Consider the following 19,029-nt stretch of genomic DNA (forward strand, 5'->3'; position numbering starts at 1 on the left):
TACATTACTGAAGGTTGGTGTACTGAGGTCACAGTGTTGAAAGAGTCTTGCAGCCCTCTCCTAGAGACACTTTTCATAAACTGCCGGCCGTTTTATTCACCACATGAGTTCTCTTCGATCGTAATGGCGGCTGTTTACATTCCACCACATACACGTGCGATCGAAGCCACGCAGCTCCTGGGTGACCAGGTAACATGGAGAAAAAACAACAAAATTCACTGATCATTGTTTTGGGTGATTTTAACAGAGCGAACCTCACACACAAACTCCCCAATTACAGACAGTACATAACGTGTCCCACCAGAGGGACACAGACACTGGACCACTGCTACTGCGTAATAAAGGACGCGTACCGCTCTGTGCCCCGTGCAGCTTTAGGACTCTCGGACCACTGTCTAGTTCATCTGATCCCAACCTACAGGCAGGAATTAAAAACTTCTACCTTTTTTTTCCATGTATAATGCGTAACATTTAACTAATTTTTGTCCTAAAATCTGGGGTGCGCGTTATACATGGGTACACTTTTTTTTTTAAGAAAATCTCCCTCGAAATAAAACTTGAAATCACCTTTCTTCTTGTTTGTTGTCAATCGCGCATCGGATTCAGCCATCCTGCCCAACACACTTAGTCAGTAAAATTCATAATTGACGACACATCGTTTGATGCGATGATGCAATCCTTGATGGTGTGTTATTGTCAAATATTGTTTGTTTTTTAATCTCCATCGCAAACCGGATATCATACGGAGGCCGCCATTACAGATGCGCAGAACGGATGCGCAAGATACGTCAGCTATATAAAGAGCGAGAGTTCAGTTCTCTACCTAAATGCGTATTACAGGTAATATTTTATTTCACAACACTTTGCCTTGTTCCTTTCTTATCTGCTGTTCACTTCAAACACGCTCCGTACGAACACAATGCTCTAGTATCAGACGCTTGCTCGATCACCTGCTCGTTTGCTGTCACAATGTACCCTACACAAATCCGAAACATTTCTCCGCTATCGAGTTTGCTAGCGCATGCGCAGTGATGCTGACCGGCAGAATAACATCCGGTTGTTTCCAAAGATGATCTTTTTTCTGAAATAATTCTACGTTTACGGACTTAAGTAGGAGTCAAAATTTGGGTGCGTATTATACATGAGTACAGGCTTTTTTCCAGCATTGACATGCCATTTTTAGGGTACGTATTATACATGGGGGCGCATTATACATGGAAAAAAACGGTAAGCCTGTGGTGAGGACTGTGAGGAAATGGACAGTGAAGTCAAAGCAGGACGTCCAAGCCTGCTTTGACTATACAGATTGGGGTGTTTTTGAAGCTGCAACTTCAGACCTGCATGAACTCACCGATACTGTGACATAATACATCAGCTTTTGTGAGGACTTGTGTGTGCAGACAAAGACCTTCTGCACATACGTACAACAACAAACCGTGGTTTACACCAAACCTCAGGATGCTGCACAAAGGCAAGGAGGAGGCCTACAGGAGTGGGCCCGTGACCAGTTCAGGCAGGCCAGGAACACACTGACCCGAAAGATAAGGAGAGCTAAAAGGAGCTATGGGCAGAGTTTAGAGAGACACCTCTCGGCCAATCCTGATCTCTCATCAGTGTAGAAAGGCCTGCAGAGGATCACGGGCTTCATATATATAAATAATATAAATAATAAACTGAATTAATAGAGTAGGCTAGGTTGGTGAATGTATTGCCGTATCTGTAGCAACTCGCTTGTGTGTTTCATTCTATTAGTAAAAGATATCTTTTTAAATTGTGAGGGGCACATCAAAACATTTTTTTTATTTTTACCAATGAAAGACAACATTTCAAAGATCATGTGAAAGAAAACAGCAAGAACGTTTTCTTAATTTCAAAACGGTAAGCACAGTCACCCCTCTCGCAATATCACTTCCTTTAAGAGCGCCTTTGCTTTTCAGGATCGAGCTTATTGTCAATTTTGCCAAGCAAAACTCCCGCGCCAACTCTTGACACACGCACACCGGACTCATATTTTACGATTAATTCTTTTTTAAATACAACCGTTTTGCACACTACTTTCCTCTTTTCACCATGATCAGCTTTACTGCTCCCACTTGCTTCCTTTGGAGGCATGATTAGAGTTGATGCAATCCTCAGATTAACGAGAATGTAATAACAAACGGAGTCAGTTGGCATGCGAGTCCTCTCGGCTCATCTCGCGATGTTCGACAACCGAAATTACGTCCGACATCCAAAGCAAAAAAAAATCTCTAATTTTTTGTTCGAATACTGATTTGTTCGAGAACTGGGACGTTCGAAAACCGAGGCTCCACTGTACACACTGAGGCTCCACTGTACACACAATGAAACAGATTTCATTGTCACGATTGTCTTTATTTTTCAAATGACAAAATACCGTTTTTTTCCGTGTATAATGCGCCCCCATGTATGATACGCACCCTAAAAATGGCATGTTGATGCTGGAAAAAAGCCTGTACCCATGTATAATACGCACCCAATTTTTTTTTTTCTTTTTTTTTTTTTTTTTTTTAAGTCCCAACGATCGTCACACACGCAGGGAGGCAATGGGTCCCATTTTTATAGTCTTTGGTATGGTCTTAACTAGGCTGGATGTATTTTTTTTTGTTGGTGTTGATTTCTCCAACTGGCCCTAAAGGCACCACCGCGATCAGTGCGGACATATGAAAAAAGCGTGCGGATATGTGAAAAAGGCGGCTCCGTATGGGAGAGAAGTTGAAGAGGAATAAAAAAAAAAAAAACTTGGAAACCAAAACTTGCCCCTCGTGGTGACTCGGAGCCACAACAAATGTTTCGGATTTGTGTAGGGTACATTGTGACAGCAAACGAGCAGGTGATCGAGCAAGCGTCTGATACGAGAGCATTGCGGTCGTATGGAGCGTGTTTGAAGTGAACAGCAGAGACGAAAGGAACAAGGCAAAGTGTTGTGAAATAAAATATTACCTGTAATACGCATTTTGTTATTTGCGGATTGTATTAAACTATCACATTCATTGTCAGTCAAGAAGAGAAGAGGACTATTCGCATCGGATCCATAGTGCGCATGCGCAGTGATACTGCCTCGGTATGACGTCCGGTCCGCGATGGAGATTAAAAAACAAACAATATTTGACAATAACACACCATCAAGGATTGCACCATCACATCAAACGATGTGTCGTCAATTATGAATTTTACTGACTAAGTGTGTTGGGCAGGATGGCTGAATGCGATGCGCGATTGACAACAAACAAGAAGAAAGGTGATTTCAAGTTTTATTTCGAGGGAGATTTGTCATGTCTCGTCCCCAGTTTTGCTATGTGTCTAGGTTGCCATAGTTTCTGTTCGCGTCGCCCCTCCCTTCCTGTGTCACCTCAATCAATGTAACGTGTTTTGTATTTAAATCCTGTCTGCCCCTCGCTCACCGTCGGATCATTGCATGTGTTACTGTCATGATGTCTGTTTGGTTTCTGTTCCTGTCTTTGGTAATGTCACCCTGTCTTTTTGTTCCACGACTTTGTCGGTCAGTCCTGTTGTTGGTTTTGTTATACCATGATTTTCTTAAAAAAAAAATAATAATAATAATAAAAATAAAAAAATAAAATAAAATAAAAGAAATTTGTACCCATGTATAATGCGCACCCCAGATTTTAGGACAATAAATTAGTTAAATTTTGCGCATTATACACGGAAAAAAACGGTAACCAAATATAAGCATCTCAGGCAGATGTGAACAACTGTAAAAACACAAAATCTGCCTTTCATTCATATTTGAGGAGTCAGAAAACATTGAACAAACTGTATGAAATACCTTAAATTTACATGAGTTTAATAATAATAATACATTTTATTTGTAAAGCAGTTTTCATAAAAGAATCTTAAAGTGCTACAGAAACAAGACTAGAAATAAAAACACACAGGAAACCATAATAAAAGCATAAAAGCACAGAGGCAATAAAAGACACCTAAACAGAAAAGTTCTAAGCCCCTTTTTAAAAGTGTCCACAGACTGTGGTTGACGTCGGTGCACAGGGAGAGAGTTCCCGATGTGGGGGGCAGCGGCGCAGAAAGCTCGGTCTCCCATGGTGCGGAGTCGTGTATGGGGCTGATGGAGGAGGTTGGAGCTTTGTGACCGGAGGTTACGGGTGGATGAGGGAGGGGTAAGGAGGTCTTTGAAGTATTGAGGGGCGTTGCTGTAGATCAGTGCTTCTCAATTATTTTCTGTTACGCCCCCCCCTAGCAAGAAGAAAACTATTCGCGCCCCCCCTCCCCACCGTGACTATCCTAACTTGTCTTGTAAATCGTAAAATGTTGCACTGTCGCAAACGTGACAGAAGTAACAATGAGAGCGCCACTGCCCCCTGCTGTAGTAAACGCGCAATTACACTTTATTCTAGTACTGCCAAAAAAAAAAGCCTGTTCCCCAAGGTCACACGCGCCCCCCCAGGAATAGCACCGCGCCCCCCAAGGGGGGCGCGCCCCACTATTTGAGAAGCACTGCTGTAGATGCAGAGGTGGGTAATGAGGCGATCTTGTAATGAATTCTTGATGTTATGGGAAGCCAGTGTGGGTGCTGAAGAATAGGGGTGATATCAAAGTCAAAGTCAGCTTTATTGCCAATCTCTTCACATGTCAAGACACACAAAGAAACCGAAATTACGTTTTCTCTATCCCACGGTGACGAGACATATTACACGATAGACATACAAGTAAACGACACATTATAAAAACAAGAAGGCACAAACAATAAATAATAAGAATGATGAATAAATAATAAATAAACAGATAACACAATAAATAAGAGGAGCAAAACGGAGCCAGTGTGCATGCAGCAGACAGTAAGCGTAGCGCAAAAGTACGGGACGCTACGCAGAAAGGGGAAGCGAGTTCAGGATCCTAACAGCCTGGAGTATGAAGCTGTTGTTGAGTCTGGTGATGCGGGAGCGCAGGCTCCTATACCTCTTCCCAGAGGGCAGAAGCTCAAACAAAGAGTGAGCGGGGTGACTCACATCACTCACAATCGTGGTCGCCTTGCGGGTGAGATGGGAGATGTAAATGTCTTTCAAGGAGGGGAGTGAAGCACCAATAATCTTACCAGCCGTGTTCACTATGCGCTGCAGGGCCTTCAAGTTGTAGTCAGTGCAGCCGCCACCCCAAACAGCAATACAGCTGGAGAGGACGCTCTCAATGGTGCTGCGGTAAAATGTAGTCATGACGGCCGGAGGAGCGCTCGCTCGCCTGAGTTTCCGTAGGAAGTACAGGCGGCGCTGGGCCTTCTTCGCCAGTGATGCGGTGTTGGTGGACCAGGAGAGATCCTCACTGATGTGCACCCCCAGGAACCTGGCGGTGCTCACTCTCTCCACCACAGCATCGTCGATGGTCAGCGGCAGGTGTTGGGCGTGACCCTTCCGGAAGTCAACAACAACCTCCTTGGTCTTGTCGACGTTCAGCAGGAGATTGTTTTCCCTGCACCACGTGGTCAGAAGGTCAACCTCCAGCCTGTACTGAGTCTCGTCTCCCTTGGTGATGAGACCCACCAGAGTCGAGTCGTGATATGGTCATGTTTGCGGGTTTTCATCAGAGTTCGGGCGGCACAGTTCTGAATGAATTGGAGTTTCTGGAGGTGTTTGTTGGGGATACCGATGAGCAGGCTGTTACAGCAGTCCAGCCTGGAGGAGATTAGGGCGTGGACGAGCTTTTCTGCATCGGAGAAGGTGAGGAAGGGGCGGAGTTTAGAAATGTTTTTGATATGGAAAAAGCAGGTTTTTTACAGATGTTTGATGTGGTTGGTAAAGGTGAGTTGTGGGTCAAACTTCACCCCGAGGTTGGTAACAGAGGTGGAGAGGGGGATATCTTGACCAGAGAAGGAGATGGTAGTTATGGGTGATGATTGGATCTGATGTGGGGTGCCAATTTGCGTGGCTTTGGTTTTGGAACTGTTCAGTTGAAGGAAGTTGTAACTCATCCACGCCCTAATCTCCTCCAGGCAGTTGGAAAGGGCCTGTGTGGGTGATGATGAGGGGACCGGAGTGGAGTGTGGATTGGGGTCAGTCCGGAGGTATAACTGGATGTCATCGGCATAGCAGTGAAAAGAGATGCCATGTCGGCTGATGACCTGACCCAGGGGGAGCATGTACAGAATAAAAAGGAGGGGTCCTAGTACAGATCCTTGAGGGACACCACACGTGACAGGGGCTGTATTTGACTTGGAGTAGCCCAAGCTGACGTACTCTGTCCTGTCAGCGAGGTATGAGGTGAACCAGTCCAGTGTGGAGAGAAGGAGACCAATGTTGGTGTGGAGACGGTTAAGGAAGATATGGTGGTCGAGGGTATCAAAGGCTGCTGAAAGATCAAGGAGGATGAGCAGGGAGGAGATCCAGAATTGGCGGAGATGAGGAGGTCATTGGTTACCCTCAGCAGTGCTGTCTCTGTATGGGCAGTACGGAAACCATACTGGAAGGTTTCAAATAGTGAGTGGTGTTGAAGGTGTTCCTGTAGCTGTATAGCAACAGCTTTTCCAAGGACTTTGGACAGGAATGGAAGAACAGAGATGGGCCGGTAGTTGGAGAAACATTCTGGGTCGAGGCTGGGTTTTTTCAGGAGAGGCTTGATAACGGCGGTTTTGAGTGATGGCGGGACATGGCCTGAGTTTAGTGAGTGGTTTATTATTTGTGTGATAAGAGGGTTTATGGCATACAGGTTAGATTTGATGAGAGTTGTAGGAATGGGGTCCAAGGGGGAGGTGGAGGGTTTCATTTATTTTGATGAAACTCTCAACTTCGGACTGAGTGACAGCAGCAAAGGTGCTGAAAGTTGGAGGTTGAAGGCAGGCAGATTTCAGAGATGGTGCTAGGGAGCCTGAGAGCTGAGACCGGATGGAAGTGATCTTGTCTTTGAAAAAGACAATGAACCTGTTTTATTGTTCTACTGTTGATTCTGTATGTATTTAGTATTTGGGGTTAAGGAGGGGCGGCTCGGTGGAACACTGGGTAGCACGTCCGCCTCACAGTTAGGAGGGTGCGGGTTCGATTCCACCTCCGGCCCTTCCTGTGTGGAGTTTGCATGTTCTTCCCGGGCCCGCGTGGGTTTTCTCTGGGCACTCCGGTTTCCTCCCACATCCCAAAAACATGCTTGGTAGGCCAATTGAGCACTCCAAATTGTCCCTAGGTGTGAGTGCGAGTGAGTGCGAGTGTTTGTCTCTGTTTGCCCTGCGATTGGCTGGCAACTGGTTCAGGGTGTCTCCCGCCTACTGCCCGATGACGGCTGGGATAAGCTCCAGCACGCTCGCGACCCCCGTGGGGACTAAGCGGTGCAGAAAATGGATAGATGGATGGGTTAAGGAGGTGATTTACGGTGGTAAAAAGCTGCTTTAGATTTCCAGGACTGCTTTTGATGATGCTTGATTAGTAGATGGACCAGGCTTCTTTAAGGGCTGCTGCATAGGCCTTCCGATGTTCCTTGTAGGCCAGCTTGTGTAACACCAGGCCAGATGAATTAGCATGCCTTTCAATGGCACGGCCTGCAATTTTCATCCTGCGCAGTTCATCAGTGAACCAGGGGGCAGTGAGGGAGAAAGACACAGTCCTTGTCTTGAGAGGGGCATGTACATCCAGGAGGCAGCGAAGGGAATGGTTGTAGTGTTCAACCAATTCAGTAGCTGAAGGGAGGTTAACCGAGGCCAGGATTTTGAGGTCAGAGTGCAGGGTTAATGTTTTTAAGTTTGCAAAAATGAATATCGTGTTTAGGCTGGGGGGGGGTGGGACACCCAGGTCTGCCAGATTATTGATGGAGGGAGAGTCTGAGATGAATCTGAGGTCTAAAGTGCGCCCCGTGGCGTGTGTGGGAGCATCAACATGCTGTGTGAGGTTGAGACAGTCCAACACATGAAGGAAATTAGCTGCCAGGGGGGAGGAGGTATTATCAATATGAATGTTCATATCACTCAGTATTATATTATTGGAAGATAGAGAGTAGAGGGAGGTGAGAAGATAAATAAAAACAAGTAAATAAGAACAGCATTGATCTTGGACGGAGGTTTTGATTTGAAGGCAAGATATTGAAAAGAAGACACTTCAGGTAGAGACAGAGGAGACAGCTTGAGAGTGTCATGGTAGATCACTGCCAGGCCACCACCTCGGCCAGTGCAGCGAGCTCTCTGCAGGTAACTGTAACCAGGGGGACAGGCTTCATTTAATGATGAAAAAAACCTGAGGTTGGTGCCAGGTCTCAGTGAGGCACAGCAGGTCAATATCTTTATCAAGAATGTAATCATGGACCAAGCTTGATTTATTTGACAGGGAATGAGCATTAAAAAGTTCAGTATTAATGTGGATTTGATCAGTAGATCTCTGGATGGGACAGAGCAGGCTGGGATCCACACCTCTCCTCCCTCGACAGACAGTATGGCCAAGTCTTGCAATGTTTCCAGCGCTATTCCTTACCGCGGTGTCGGCGCTCTGGTGTCAGTGATGCAACCGGAAGAGCGGAGGACCACGCGGGCGAGATGGAGCCGGCGTCGCGAGGCCGGATGCAAACAAGCTCTCTCCGTGATGCTCCAGCTCCAAGATGCGCCAGGGTAGCAGGTCCGTCCACCGAAGTAATCAGCGGGGCTAGTACCGGAAAGATGGGCCGGATCCAACGGCTATACATGAACCGGACAGGAGGAGAAAATCCGCGGCGCAGCTCAGGGGAGGAGACTCTCAGGTGAGCTTTGAGACGGACAATAACACCGGCATGACTCCCTTGTCTTCTAGAGCGCTTTCTCTGGGGAAGAGGGTATGACAGTTGGGGTCGGTGTTCAGAGCCGCAGGGTCCGTTGGAACGGGACTTTTGGTCGCGATCCCTCCGGGGAGAGACAGAAGACAGTCGGCGCAGATGTTCAGGAATGTTCGCCAGCACCGGTGTTTGCTGATCGAAAAATGGGCAATCAGGTAGCAGTGGGGAATCAAACCAAGCACTAAGGTCGAGGACGGTTTGGCGATCATATGTCAGCAGAGCAGAAAAATATCGAAAGGCAGAAAGCAGCAGGAGCAGGAAAACAGACTTAATAGCAAAGGAGCGAGGCAGACGGCTTGCCATCACGGGCGCCATCTTGGAGTTGCCATGAGACCTAATATAAAATTATTTTTGCCTCATGAACATTTTAAACAGGAGTCATAAGTAATGCAAAGTTGTCTGTTATTATTAAAACTTAGAACAAGTGAATTTTGCTCTTGTCATTTACAATATCTTTCAGAAAGTAATAGTTTGTGTTACGTCTACAGGTTTATAATATCAACAGTATTAACATGGCCACTTTGTAGCTTGCTTTAGTAATACCGTATTTTTCAGACTGTAAGTCGCTTCGGAATTTAGGTCGCATTAGCCATAAAATGCAGAATAACGTAAAAAAAAACATGTACAGTGGAGCCTCGGTTTTCGAACGTCCCGGTTCTCGAACAAATCGCTATTCGAACAAAAAATTCTAGATTTGTTTGCTTCGGATGTCAGACGAAATTCGGTTGTCGAGCCTCGCGAGATGAGCCGAGAGGACCCGCATGCCAACTGACTGCGTTCGTTATTACTTTCTAGTTACTCTGAGGATTGCATCAACTCTAATCATGCCTTCAAAGGAAGCAAGTGGGAGCAGTAAAGCCATCCTAAAACACAAAGACGCTCCTAAAGCAATGCAATACTGAGCGCCCGGTGCGCTGTGGTTGCGCAATCGGACCAAATTAAGCTCCCTGCGCACTGAGGTCCATTTAAATTTTAGAAAGTACATTAGGACTTTAAAAATATTTTCAGAATTTTAGCGACCGTTCTGTTATAATAATGCGACCAGCGCAGTGCAGTTGCGCAGTGGGCGGCGGCGCACAACGGTTGCGCGTTCAGCGGTGCGCTGCAGTTCGCGGTGCGATCGGACAAAACTAACCTCCCTGCGCACTGATGTCCACTTAAATTTTGGAAAGTACAGCAGGCCTTTAAAAATATTTTCTAAATTTCAGCGATGGCTCTGTCACAATAATGCGACCAGCGCGGTGCAGTTGCGCGGTCGGCGACGCGCTACGGTTGCGCGGTCGGCGACGCGCTACGGTTGCGTGTTTGGCGGTGCGCTGAAGTAGCACAATTGGACAAAAATGCGCAAATGAAAAAATGCGGATTAATTTTAGTTCCATTATTTGTAATGGGAAAATATTAATCGGAATTTGCACGATTCACTTCTCGAACAGCCTTCTGGAACGGATTGTGTTCGAAAACCGAGGCTCCACTGTTGAAGTAGCTCCGGAGTATAAGTCGCATTTTGGGGGAAATTTATTCGACAAAATCCAAAACCCAGAACAGACATGAACGAGCAACAACAGGCTAAACGCTAGGTATGCTAACATAATGTCACATAAGCACAAACAAAGAGCTGAGAACGGGCCTGACGTAACATTCAGAGTTATTCAAATAACTATTACATAAATAACACCATCTCTGTCACTGCAATTCATTAAGTCCATCGATCGTCCTATATGTTAACAGTGGGTGCGCGCCGCTGACGGCGGTTGCACTTCAAAATATTCCACAGGCCCATATAACGATATATAAATTTTATATCAAATACCTATTATATAAGCAATAACATTATCAAAGCATCTGCGTCACTCCAAATCATTAAATCCATCAATCAAATTCTTCGTCCTTTGTCAACAACGCTGCGCTTGCGCCCTGACGTCAGCCTCGTTTTTATTCCACAGATCTAGTATTCAACTATATTGTAGCGTTAACAAAGTACAAGAAAAGACGTGGGTTTGGTAAACGGCTCTTTATTTAACAAAACAAGAGTTCAACGAGCTAACAACTACTGAACTGTAACAATAAAAACATATACAAGTTGCTACACGAGCTCCATAGAAAAGGGCCGGGCGTGCGTAAAAGCCATGTCTGAGCCCCATCCACCGTCCCCGGACAGCCACCCGGCCGAGCGCCGGCCCCCGACTTCCATCCACGGAGGTGAAAGAGAGCTATTTAGAGAAGGAGTGGGCGTGCGTAAAAGCCATAATAGTTTTTCAAACCTTCTGTGTCACGCCAAATCATTAAATCCTTCAAACTCTTCGTCCTCCGTGTCACTAAAAAACAAAGCTGCTAATGATGCCGGTAGTACGTGGGGCCCTTCGTCATCTTCGTCATCCCGTGATTGAATCTTTGTCCTTTATGTAAACAACCGCCGTGCCGCGCTGCTGACGTCACTTGAAATTCAAATTACAGTAATCCCTTGCTACATTGCGGTTCGTTTATCGCGGTTTCTCTTTCTTTTTTTTATTTTGAAAATCTATGAAAACATTCACATATATGTCGCTCTTCAGTATAAGTTGACCCCCCACCCAAACTATGGAAAAAACCGCGACTCATAGTCTGAAAAATACGGTATTTACTTTTGAGTCACAGCCCCGCGTGAAGAATCGCTGTTGTGATGCCAGTTCAGCTTGGAGCTGCTTCACTTTATCAGCGCAGTCACTCCCTGTTAGCTTGTCGTATGTGTCAACATGTTTAGTCTGATAGTGTCTCTTTAAGTTGAAATCCTTAAACAAGACAACCGTCTCTTTACAAATTACACAAACACAATTGCCTTGATTTTCAGTGAAGAGGGATTGTAATTCCCCATTCTCTTGAAAGCGACGGCCCTCAATGTCAACTTTCCTCGTTTGCTTTGCAGTCGCCATGGCAGAAATGAGCGGAGAGGGGTGGTGCTGCCAGTTTTTGGTAATAGGAGGAATTACAATTTCATGTTTCATTTTTTTTTTTAGTTCAGTTTGACAGTGCAGGCGGGCCATGAATTATATTATATTATTATACTACATTATAAGAAATCGTATGAAATCTGACCAGTGGCCGGATTTGGCCCACGGGCCGGACTTTGGACATGACTGATCTATACAACATAAATAAAAGAATACCGCATAAAAATGCTTAGTTGTTGCAAAGTGAAGTAAAGTAAAACATTTCCACTTATCCTTGCCCTGCCAATTGCTGCTGAATCCATTATCCATAACCTAATGTATGGATATGGATGGATGTTATGTTGCGTGCATGCGTGCGCACACACACACACACACACACGCGCATCATCATCATCGGCGGTCACTCGGGACGAGTATGACTGTCTTCTTCTCAGGGTCGTCTACTTGTGGGTCCGCAGGTGGGCGTAGAGGCCGATCCGGGATCCACATATTTTTGTGCAGTGCGGGCAGGGGAAAGTGGTGATGGGTTGTGGTCGTGCTGGAGCCTGTTTTTGTCTTTCCTTTCGGAGTTGTCGTTTGGTTTCTGCGACACGGTGGAGTTCCTTTTCGTGATGTGCTGCACCTTCTTGCACCGCTGCCCTCCAGCAGTACCTGTTCAAGGCGATGCGCTCCCAGTCCCGAGATGTTATTTGGAATTTCTTGAGATTGGTCTTGAGGTTGTCCTTAAAATGTTTCTTTTGCCCGCCCGGGGCTCGCGGACCTCTCTCCAGCTGGGAGTATAACATCTGTTTGGGGAGGCGGGTGTCAGCCATGCGGATGAGATGTCCTGTCCATCGGAGTTGGTGCTGCATTATTAAGGTGGTGATGCTTGGTATCCTGGCTTCCTCCAGAACGCTGATGTTTGTGCGTCTGTCCTCCGATTTGATCCGGAGTATTTTTCTCAAGGTTCTCTGGTGGTGTTGTTCAAGAGCTCTTAGGTGCCTGCTGTAGGTTGTCCATGACTCTGCCCCGTAAAGTAAGGTGGGGAGAACCACAGCTTTGTAAACCAGGAGCTTGGTGTCAACCCGGAGGTCTCTGTCTTCAAAGACTCTTTTCCGGAGTCTGGCATACGCTCCACTGGCACAGCTCAGGCGATGGTTGACCTCAGAGTCAATGTCCGCTTTGGAGGAGAGAAAGCAGCCGAGGTAGGGGAAATGGTGAACATATTCAAGTGCAGTGTTGTCCACATTTATGATGGGCGGAGTAGATGGCTGGTTGGGTGGGGGGTTGATGTAGCACCTGGGTCTTCTTGATGTTCACGGTCAGACCCAGGGCTCTGTATGCCTTAGCGAAGGAGTTCAGGATGCCCTGGAGGTCTTCTGCAGAGTGTGCTGCAATGGCATTATCGTCTGCATACTGGAGCTCCACGACCGTGGTGGTTCTGATCTTGGTTTCGGCTTTAAACCTGTTAAGGTTGAAGAGCCTGCCATCAGTCCTGTACCACATTGGGATTCCGTGTGGTAGTTCTTTGTTGATGAGGCAATGAAGACAGAGAACAGGGTGGGTGAAATAATGCATCCCTGTTTGACCCCTGTCTCTACAGTGAAAGGCTCAGTCAAGGAGCTGTTGTTGAGCACTGTGGCTGTCATTCCGTCATGTAATAAACGCAGTATTCTGACGTATTTGTCCGGGCAACCATACCTCAGAAGGATGCTCCATAGGGCCTGGCGATCCACCGTGTCAAAGGCTTTTGTAAGGTCTATGAAAGCCATGAACAAAGGCTGTTTATGCTCACGGCATTTCTCCTGGAGTTGGCGTGCTGTAAAAATCATGTCTGCAGTGCCTGTAGATGGGCGAAAATCGCACTGCGATTCTGGGAGAATTTCCTCAGACAGTGGCAGTAGGTGATTGGCAAGAACACAAGCAAGTACTTTGCCAACTGTTGAAAGGAGCGAGATGCCCCTATAGTTTCCGCGATCCGCTTTGTCCCCTTTCTTGAAAATGACAGGGTGACATTACCAAAGACAGGAACAGAAACCAAACAGACATCATGACAATAACACATGCAATGATCCGACGGTGAGCGAGGGGCAGACAGGACTTAAATACAAAACACGTTACATTGATTGAGGTGACACAGGAAGGGAGGGGCGACGCGAACAGAAACTATGACAACCTAGACACATATCAAAACTGGGGACGAGACATGACAAATCTCCCTCGAAATAAAACTTGAAATAACCTTTCTTCTTGTTTGTTGTCAATCGCGCATCACATTCAGCCATCCTGCCCAACACACTTAGTCAGTAAAATTCATAATTGACGACACATGGTTTGATGCGATGGTGCAATCCTTGATGGTGTATTATTGTCAAATATTGTTTGTTTTTTAATCTCCATCGCAAACCAGATATCATACGGAGGCCGCCATTACAGATGCGCAGAACGGATGCGCAAGACACGTCAGCTATATAAAGAGCAAGACTTCAGTTCTCTCCCTATTAGTTTCAATTCACAGTTTAATTAGCAGTTTCAATCAGCAAATAACAAAATGCGTATTACAGGTAATATTCTATTTCACAACACTTTGCCTTGTTCCTTTCTTCTCTGCTGTTCACTTCAAAGACGCTCCATACGAACACAATGCTCTCGTATCAGACGCTTGCTCGATCACCTGTTCGTTTGCTGTCACAATGTATTATACACGGAAAAAATGGTACTTTTTCCCAGACCTTCAGAAAGAGGGAATGGAGGTGGCGCTAGAGCTCTAGTCCACCTTCCTTTAGGACCTCAGCTGGGATCCCATCTGGCCCAGAGGCCTTGTTGTTCTTGAGGCTCCTGATCGCATCTTGGAACTCTACTAAAGTGGGAGGTTCACCTATGTCTTCCCTGATGGGAATCTGAGGGATGTGACTGAGGAAATCTGACTGAGTTGTGCTGTCACGGTTGAGGAGTTCCTGAAAGTGCTCTCTCCACCGGTTGTTTATGGACTCATTGTCCTTAAACAGCTCCTGCCCGTCTTTAGAGCGTAGGGGTTTTTGGCCACGATGGCTTGGGCCGTAGACAGCCTTAGTAGCGCTGAAAAAGCCTCTGGTGTCACCAGAGTCTGCCAAACGCTGGATTTCCAGTGCCCTTTCTTTCCACCAGGAGTTTTTAATCTGTCTCACCCGGCTCTGGACGTCAGCCTTGGCTCTGGAGTGAGCCTGTCTCTTTGCTGTGCAGGTGATGTCATTTTGCCAGACACGAAAGGTTTCCTTTTTCTTGGAGATGAGCTGGTCTATCTCTGTGTCGTTCTCATCAAACCAGTCCTGATGCTTTCTGGCCTTGTACCCGAGAGTGGCACGGCAGGTGTCGAGGATGGAAGACTTGAGCAGGCTCCAGTGTTCTTCAATGTCCTCGGGGTATTCCTGATTGAGGCTTTCTCCAAGAGAGGCCTGAAACAGCTGCAGGGCGGCAGTGTTATTCAGGGTCTCGAGGTTTAGTCTCTGCCGGCTCAGCTTCTTTTGCAGTCTCCTCTTCCTCTTGAGTCTGATGGACATCGTGGATCGTATCAGGCGGTGATCTGTCCAGCAGGCCTCTGAATCCATCATGGCTTTTGTGATGCTCACGTCGCGCTGATCCCTGGCTCTGACAATGACATAGTCAATAAGATGCCTAATGTATGGATATGGATGGATGTTATGTTGCGCGCATGCGTGCGCACACACACGCGCACACACACACGCGCACACACACGTGCACACACACACGCACACACACGCACCTGCACACACACACCTGCACACACGCTCGTCCACACACACACCTAAACACACACTTTCTGCATTTACATTTTTGTTAAACCATCCATCCATCCATTTTCTGAACCGCTTTAGTCCCCACGGGGGTCGCGGGCGTGCTGGAGCCTATCCCAGCCGTCATCGGGCAGTAGGCGGGGGACACCCTGAACCGGTTGCCAGCCAATCGCAAGGCACACAGAGACAAACAACTATTTGTACTCGCACTCACACCGAGGGACAATTTGGAGTCTTCAATCGGCCTACCAAACATGTTTTTGGGATGTGGGAGGAAACCGGAGTGCCCGGAGAAAACCCACGCGGGCCCGGGGAGAACATACAAACTCCGCACAGGGAGGGCCGGAGGTGGAATTGAACCCGCACCCGCCTAACTGTGAGGCGGACGTGCTACCCATTATTTCAAAGCTTCTTATCTCTGCTTATACTTATGGTTTAAGCTTTATTGTGTAATATGGACAGTGCATAGGAGTGGCAAAAGCTGTTATAGTAAAATAATCATCTTGAAGTTACTAAAAGTTGAAGGAACAAACTAAAAGCATGGGGGAAGTTTGTGCTTATGTTAGAATAATTAGTTTTGCTGAAGCGCTGGTCGACCTGAAACCGGAGGTCACATATCTTCGCTCAAGCCAACATATCTGCCAGCTACCCTTGGGGAGTCCTTATACTCCTTTCCTTGTCTTATCTGTGAGAGGCTCTCACTAGTTATGAACAGAACACCTTTGTTCTTTGTTAGTTCAAGAGAAGTTGTTTTTGTCCAAGACAGTTTTTTAGTTATCCCATATTTACTCAATGTTTGTTTAAGTAGACTCCATGCAAGTTATCTCACATCTACTTAAACGTTTGTTGGAGTGTATGCACGAGAGGTATCTGATTATTTACTCATTATTATTATTGTGTGAAATGTAGCAAGAAAGTCGAGAGCATTGTTTTACAGGGACACGGCATCCAGGTTTGGAGATTGCAGCCGGGAACGAGGCGGCCAACCATCTAAGAACAGACTCTGCATTCCTGGGGTCACGAATCGGCCAAGGCCATGCGACCTCGCACCACACAACATTATTAGCTAGCTGAACAGCGTTGCTACAGTCACACTCTCCCCTCCCTTTAGTGTAGCAACGCCTCTTGTAACCAGGGCAACCCAATATAAAAAGAGGAGATGATGGTAGGGCAAGTCAGAATTAGTGGAGGACTGAACTGGGCCCTCTACCTAATTCTCCTCGCGAGCAAAAGAATACTGGTTGTCTTCTCCTTTGTTTCCAGTGTGTAAATAAACGTCTGATGGTATTTAGACCTGACAGCTTACCTCTTGACTCTGGGAGTGAGAGGTTTCTCAGCCTATGTAGGCCAAGGGGAAATTTCTCATTTAAAATTAAAAGTGTTATAAAACCAATCCGAGTCGAAGTTGGACGCTTGATGTGTGTCTCAACGGAGACGGCGTCGTTCATGTGAGGGGTGGAGGCTGGGTTGGACAGCACACAGCTTCAACATGTCATCCGATGATATAGAAGAAGAGTTGTGTGTGGGGCTCTCAGCAACATTATGTTAGTTAACCGATCACGGTAACTTTACATTGTAAAGAACGATGAGGAAGTCGGTCGCTTGCAGCTTAACCCCCAACGCAGCATGTGTTGCCTTGATTGACGAGGTAACGAGAAAATTAATTAATTAATTAATGTATGAACGAATGCATGCTTGGATGATAAATTACCGTAATTTTTAGACTATAAATCACGTTTTTTTTCATAGTTTGGGTGGGGGGGTGACTTATACTGAGGAGCGACTTATATGTGAATTTTTTCACAAATTTTCAAAATTCTTGGTGTTGGATTTTGTCGAATAGATTTCCCCCAAAATGCAACTTTGTACTCTGGAGCGACTTATTTATGTTTCTTTTCACGTTAGTATGCATTTTATGGCTAATGCGACCTATATTTAGTCCAAAAAATACGGTATTAATGAATTACTTATCTATTACCCCATTTTCGCTTTAATTGGATATTAGAGATCGATCGAGCATCAGGACCCCTTTTTTTCAATAATGGTTATTGCAAAAACAAAGAATCTCATGGCTGGATTAGCAGTACACAGATCCTGTATTTTATTGTATTGTATTGTTATTGTACTCTTATTACCTGAATTGTTTTACCCCTTTCTTTGTCTAATATTTAATGTTGTTTAGTGAGTATCAACAAATAAAGTGCACTTTACTTTCGTACTTGCGTACTTAATACTTTCATGGCACCATATGAAGAGCAGAATAGACACAAGATAGACACTATTACAGGAGTCCTCAATTTACAATGGGTTCCGAGAGGCTGTTTGTAAGAGGAATTGTTTGTAGGTCAAGACACAGTAAATTTTGTTTTAAAATCAAATTGAATTCAATTGAAAAATAATTAATTTACAAAATTTAAAACAATCAAATAAATTATATATGAAGAGCAGAATAGACACAAGATAGACACTATTACATGATTTCTCAACTTACAAGCACAATGAGTTCCGAGAGGTTTGTAAGAGGAATTGTTTGTAGATCAAGACATGTTAAATTTTGTTTTAAACTTACCGTTTTTTTTCCGTGTATAATGCACCCCCATGTATAATACGCACCCTAAAAATGGCATGTTGATCCTGGAAAAAAGCCTGTACCCATGTATATAATACGCACCCATTTTTTTTTTTTTTTTTTAAGTCCCAATGATCGTCACACACGCAGGGAGGCAATGGGTCCCATTTTTATAGTCTTTGGTATGGTCTTAACTAGGCTGGATGTCATTTTTTTTGTTGGCGTTGATTTCTCCGACTGCCCGTAAAGGCACCACCGCGATCAGTGCGGACGTGAAAAAGGCGGCTCTGTATGGGAGAGACGTTGAAACCAAAACACTTGCTAAAATAACATTTCGTCACATTAATCACCTTGGGAAATGAAACATTTGGTTGTTAGGCTTGATTGGGAATAGTCCTTATTGTTATCTTTTCTTTTGAAAACTCAAGTCTTGAACTCAAAGTGTCATTGTGAATTTTGCTCATAAAATCGACTGATTCGCTATGTTGGAAGTTGAGTTTTTTTGTTTATACCCGTTAGTCGCCTGACAAAGTATGCATAACGTCACAAAAATTAGCTACACAAAGCATTTAACAATATTCCTCTTGTTCATATTGTTTGCTAGCAAGCACTACAAAAATGGACAGCTGTATTGTATGCATATTTTAGAAGATATTATCCGATAACCCCCTACAGACACAGTGAGCGATTTTTATTCTGAACATATACGACAATTAAAACTAATGAGAATAATAAACAGAAATATTTGCAAAAAGCTTAAGTGCATGATAAACGGAAAATTACTCCCATCTCTTGTTTAGTGAATCTATGCTTATATATGAAACAAGCTTTACATTACATCACAAATAATTGTAAATAAATATTAAGGGGTTGGCACGATGGAGCACTGGTGAGGGCAGTTGCTCTCCTCTTTGCATCTTCTCTGAAGAGTAGCAACATGGGAGCCTCAAAACAACTGACAAATGACCTGAAAAAATTTTTCAACGTC

The 19,029-nt window shown here is 45.2% G+C and overlaps 1 protein-coding gene across 23 annotated transcripts in view; it reads right to left on the reverse strand.

Moving 5' to 3' along the window:
- tctn1 (tectonic family member 1) overlaps positions 1-19,029 on the reverse strand; it is a 196,855-nt gene that overhangs the window by 90,178 nt on the left and 87,648 nt on the right. The window lies entirely within an intron of this gene.

Source organism: Syngnathus typhle, linkage group LG1, assembly GCF_033458585.1.
Source record: "Syngnathus typhle isolate RoL2023-S1 ecotype Sweden linkage group LG1, RoL_Styp_1.0, whole genome shotgun sequence".
In the NCBI taxonomy this organism is placed as follows: Eukaryota; Metazoa; Chordata; class Actinopteri; order Syngnathiformes; family Syngnathidae; genus Syngnathus; species Syngnathus typhle.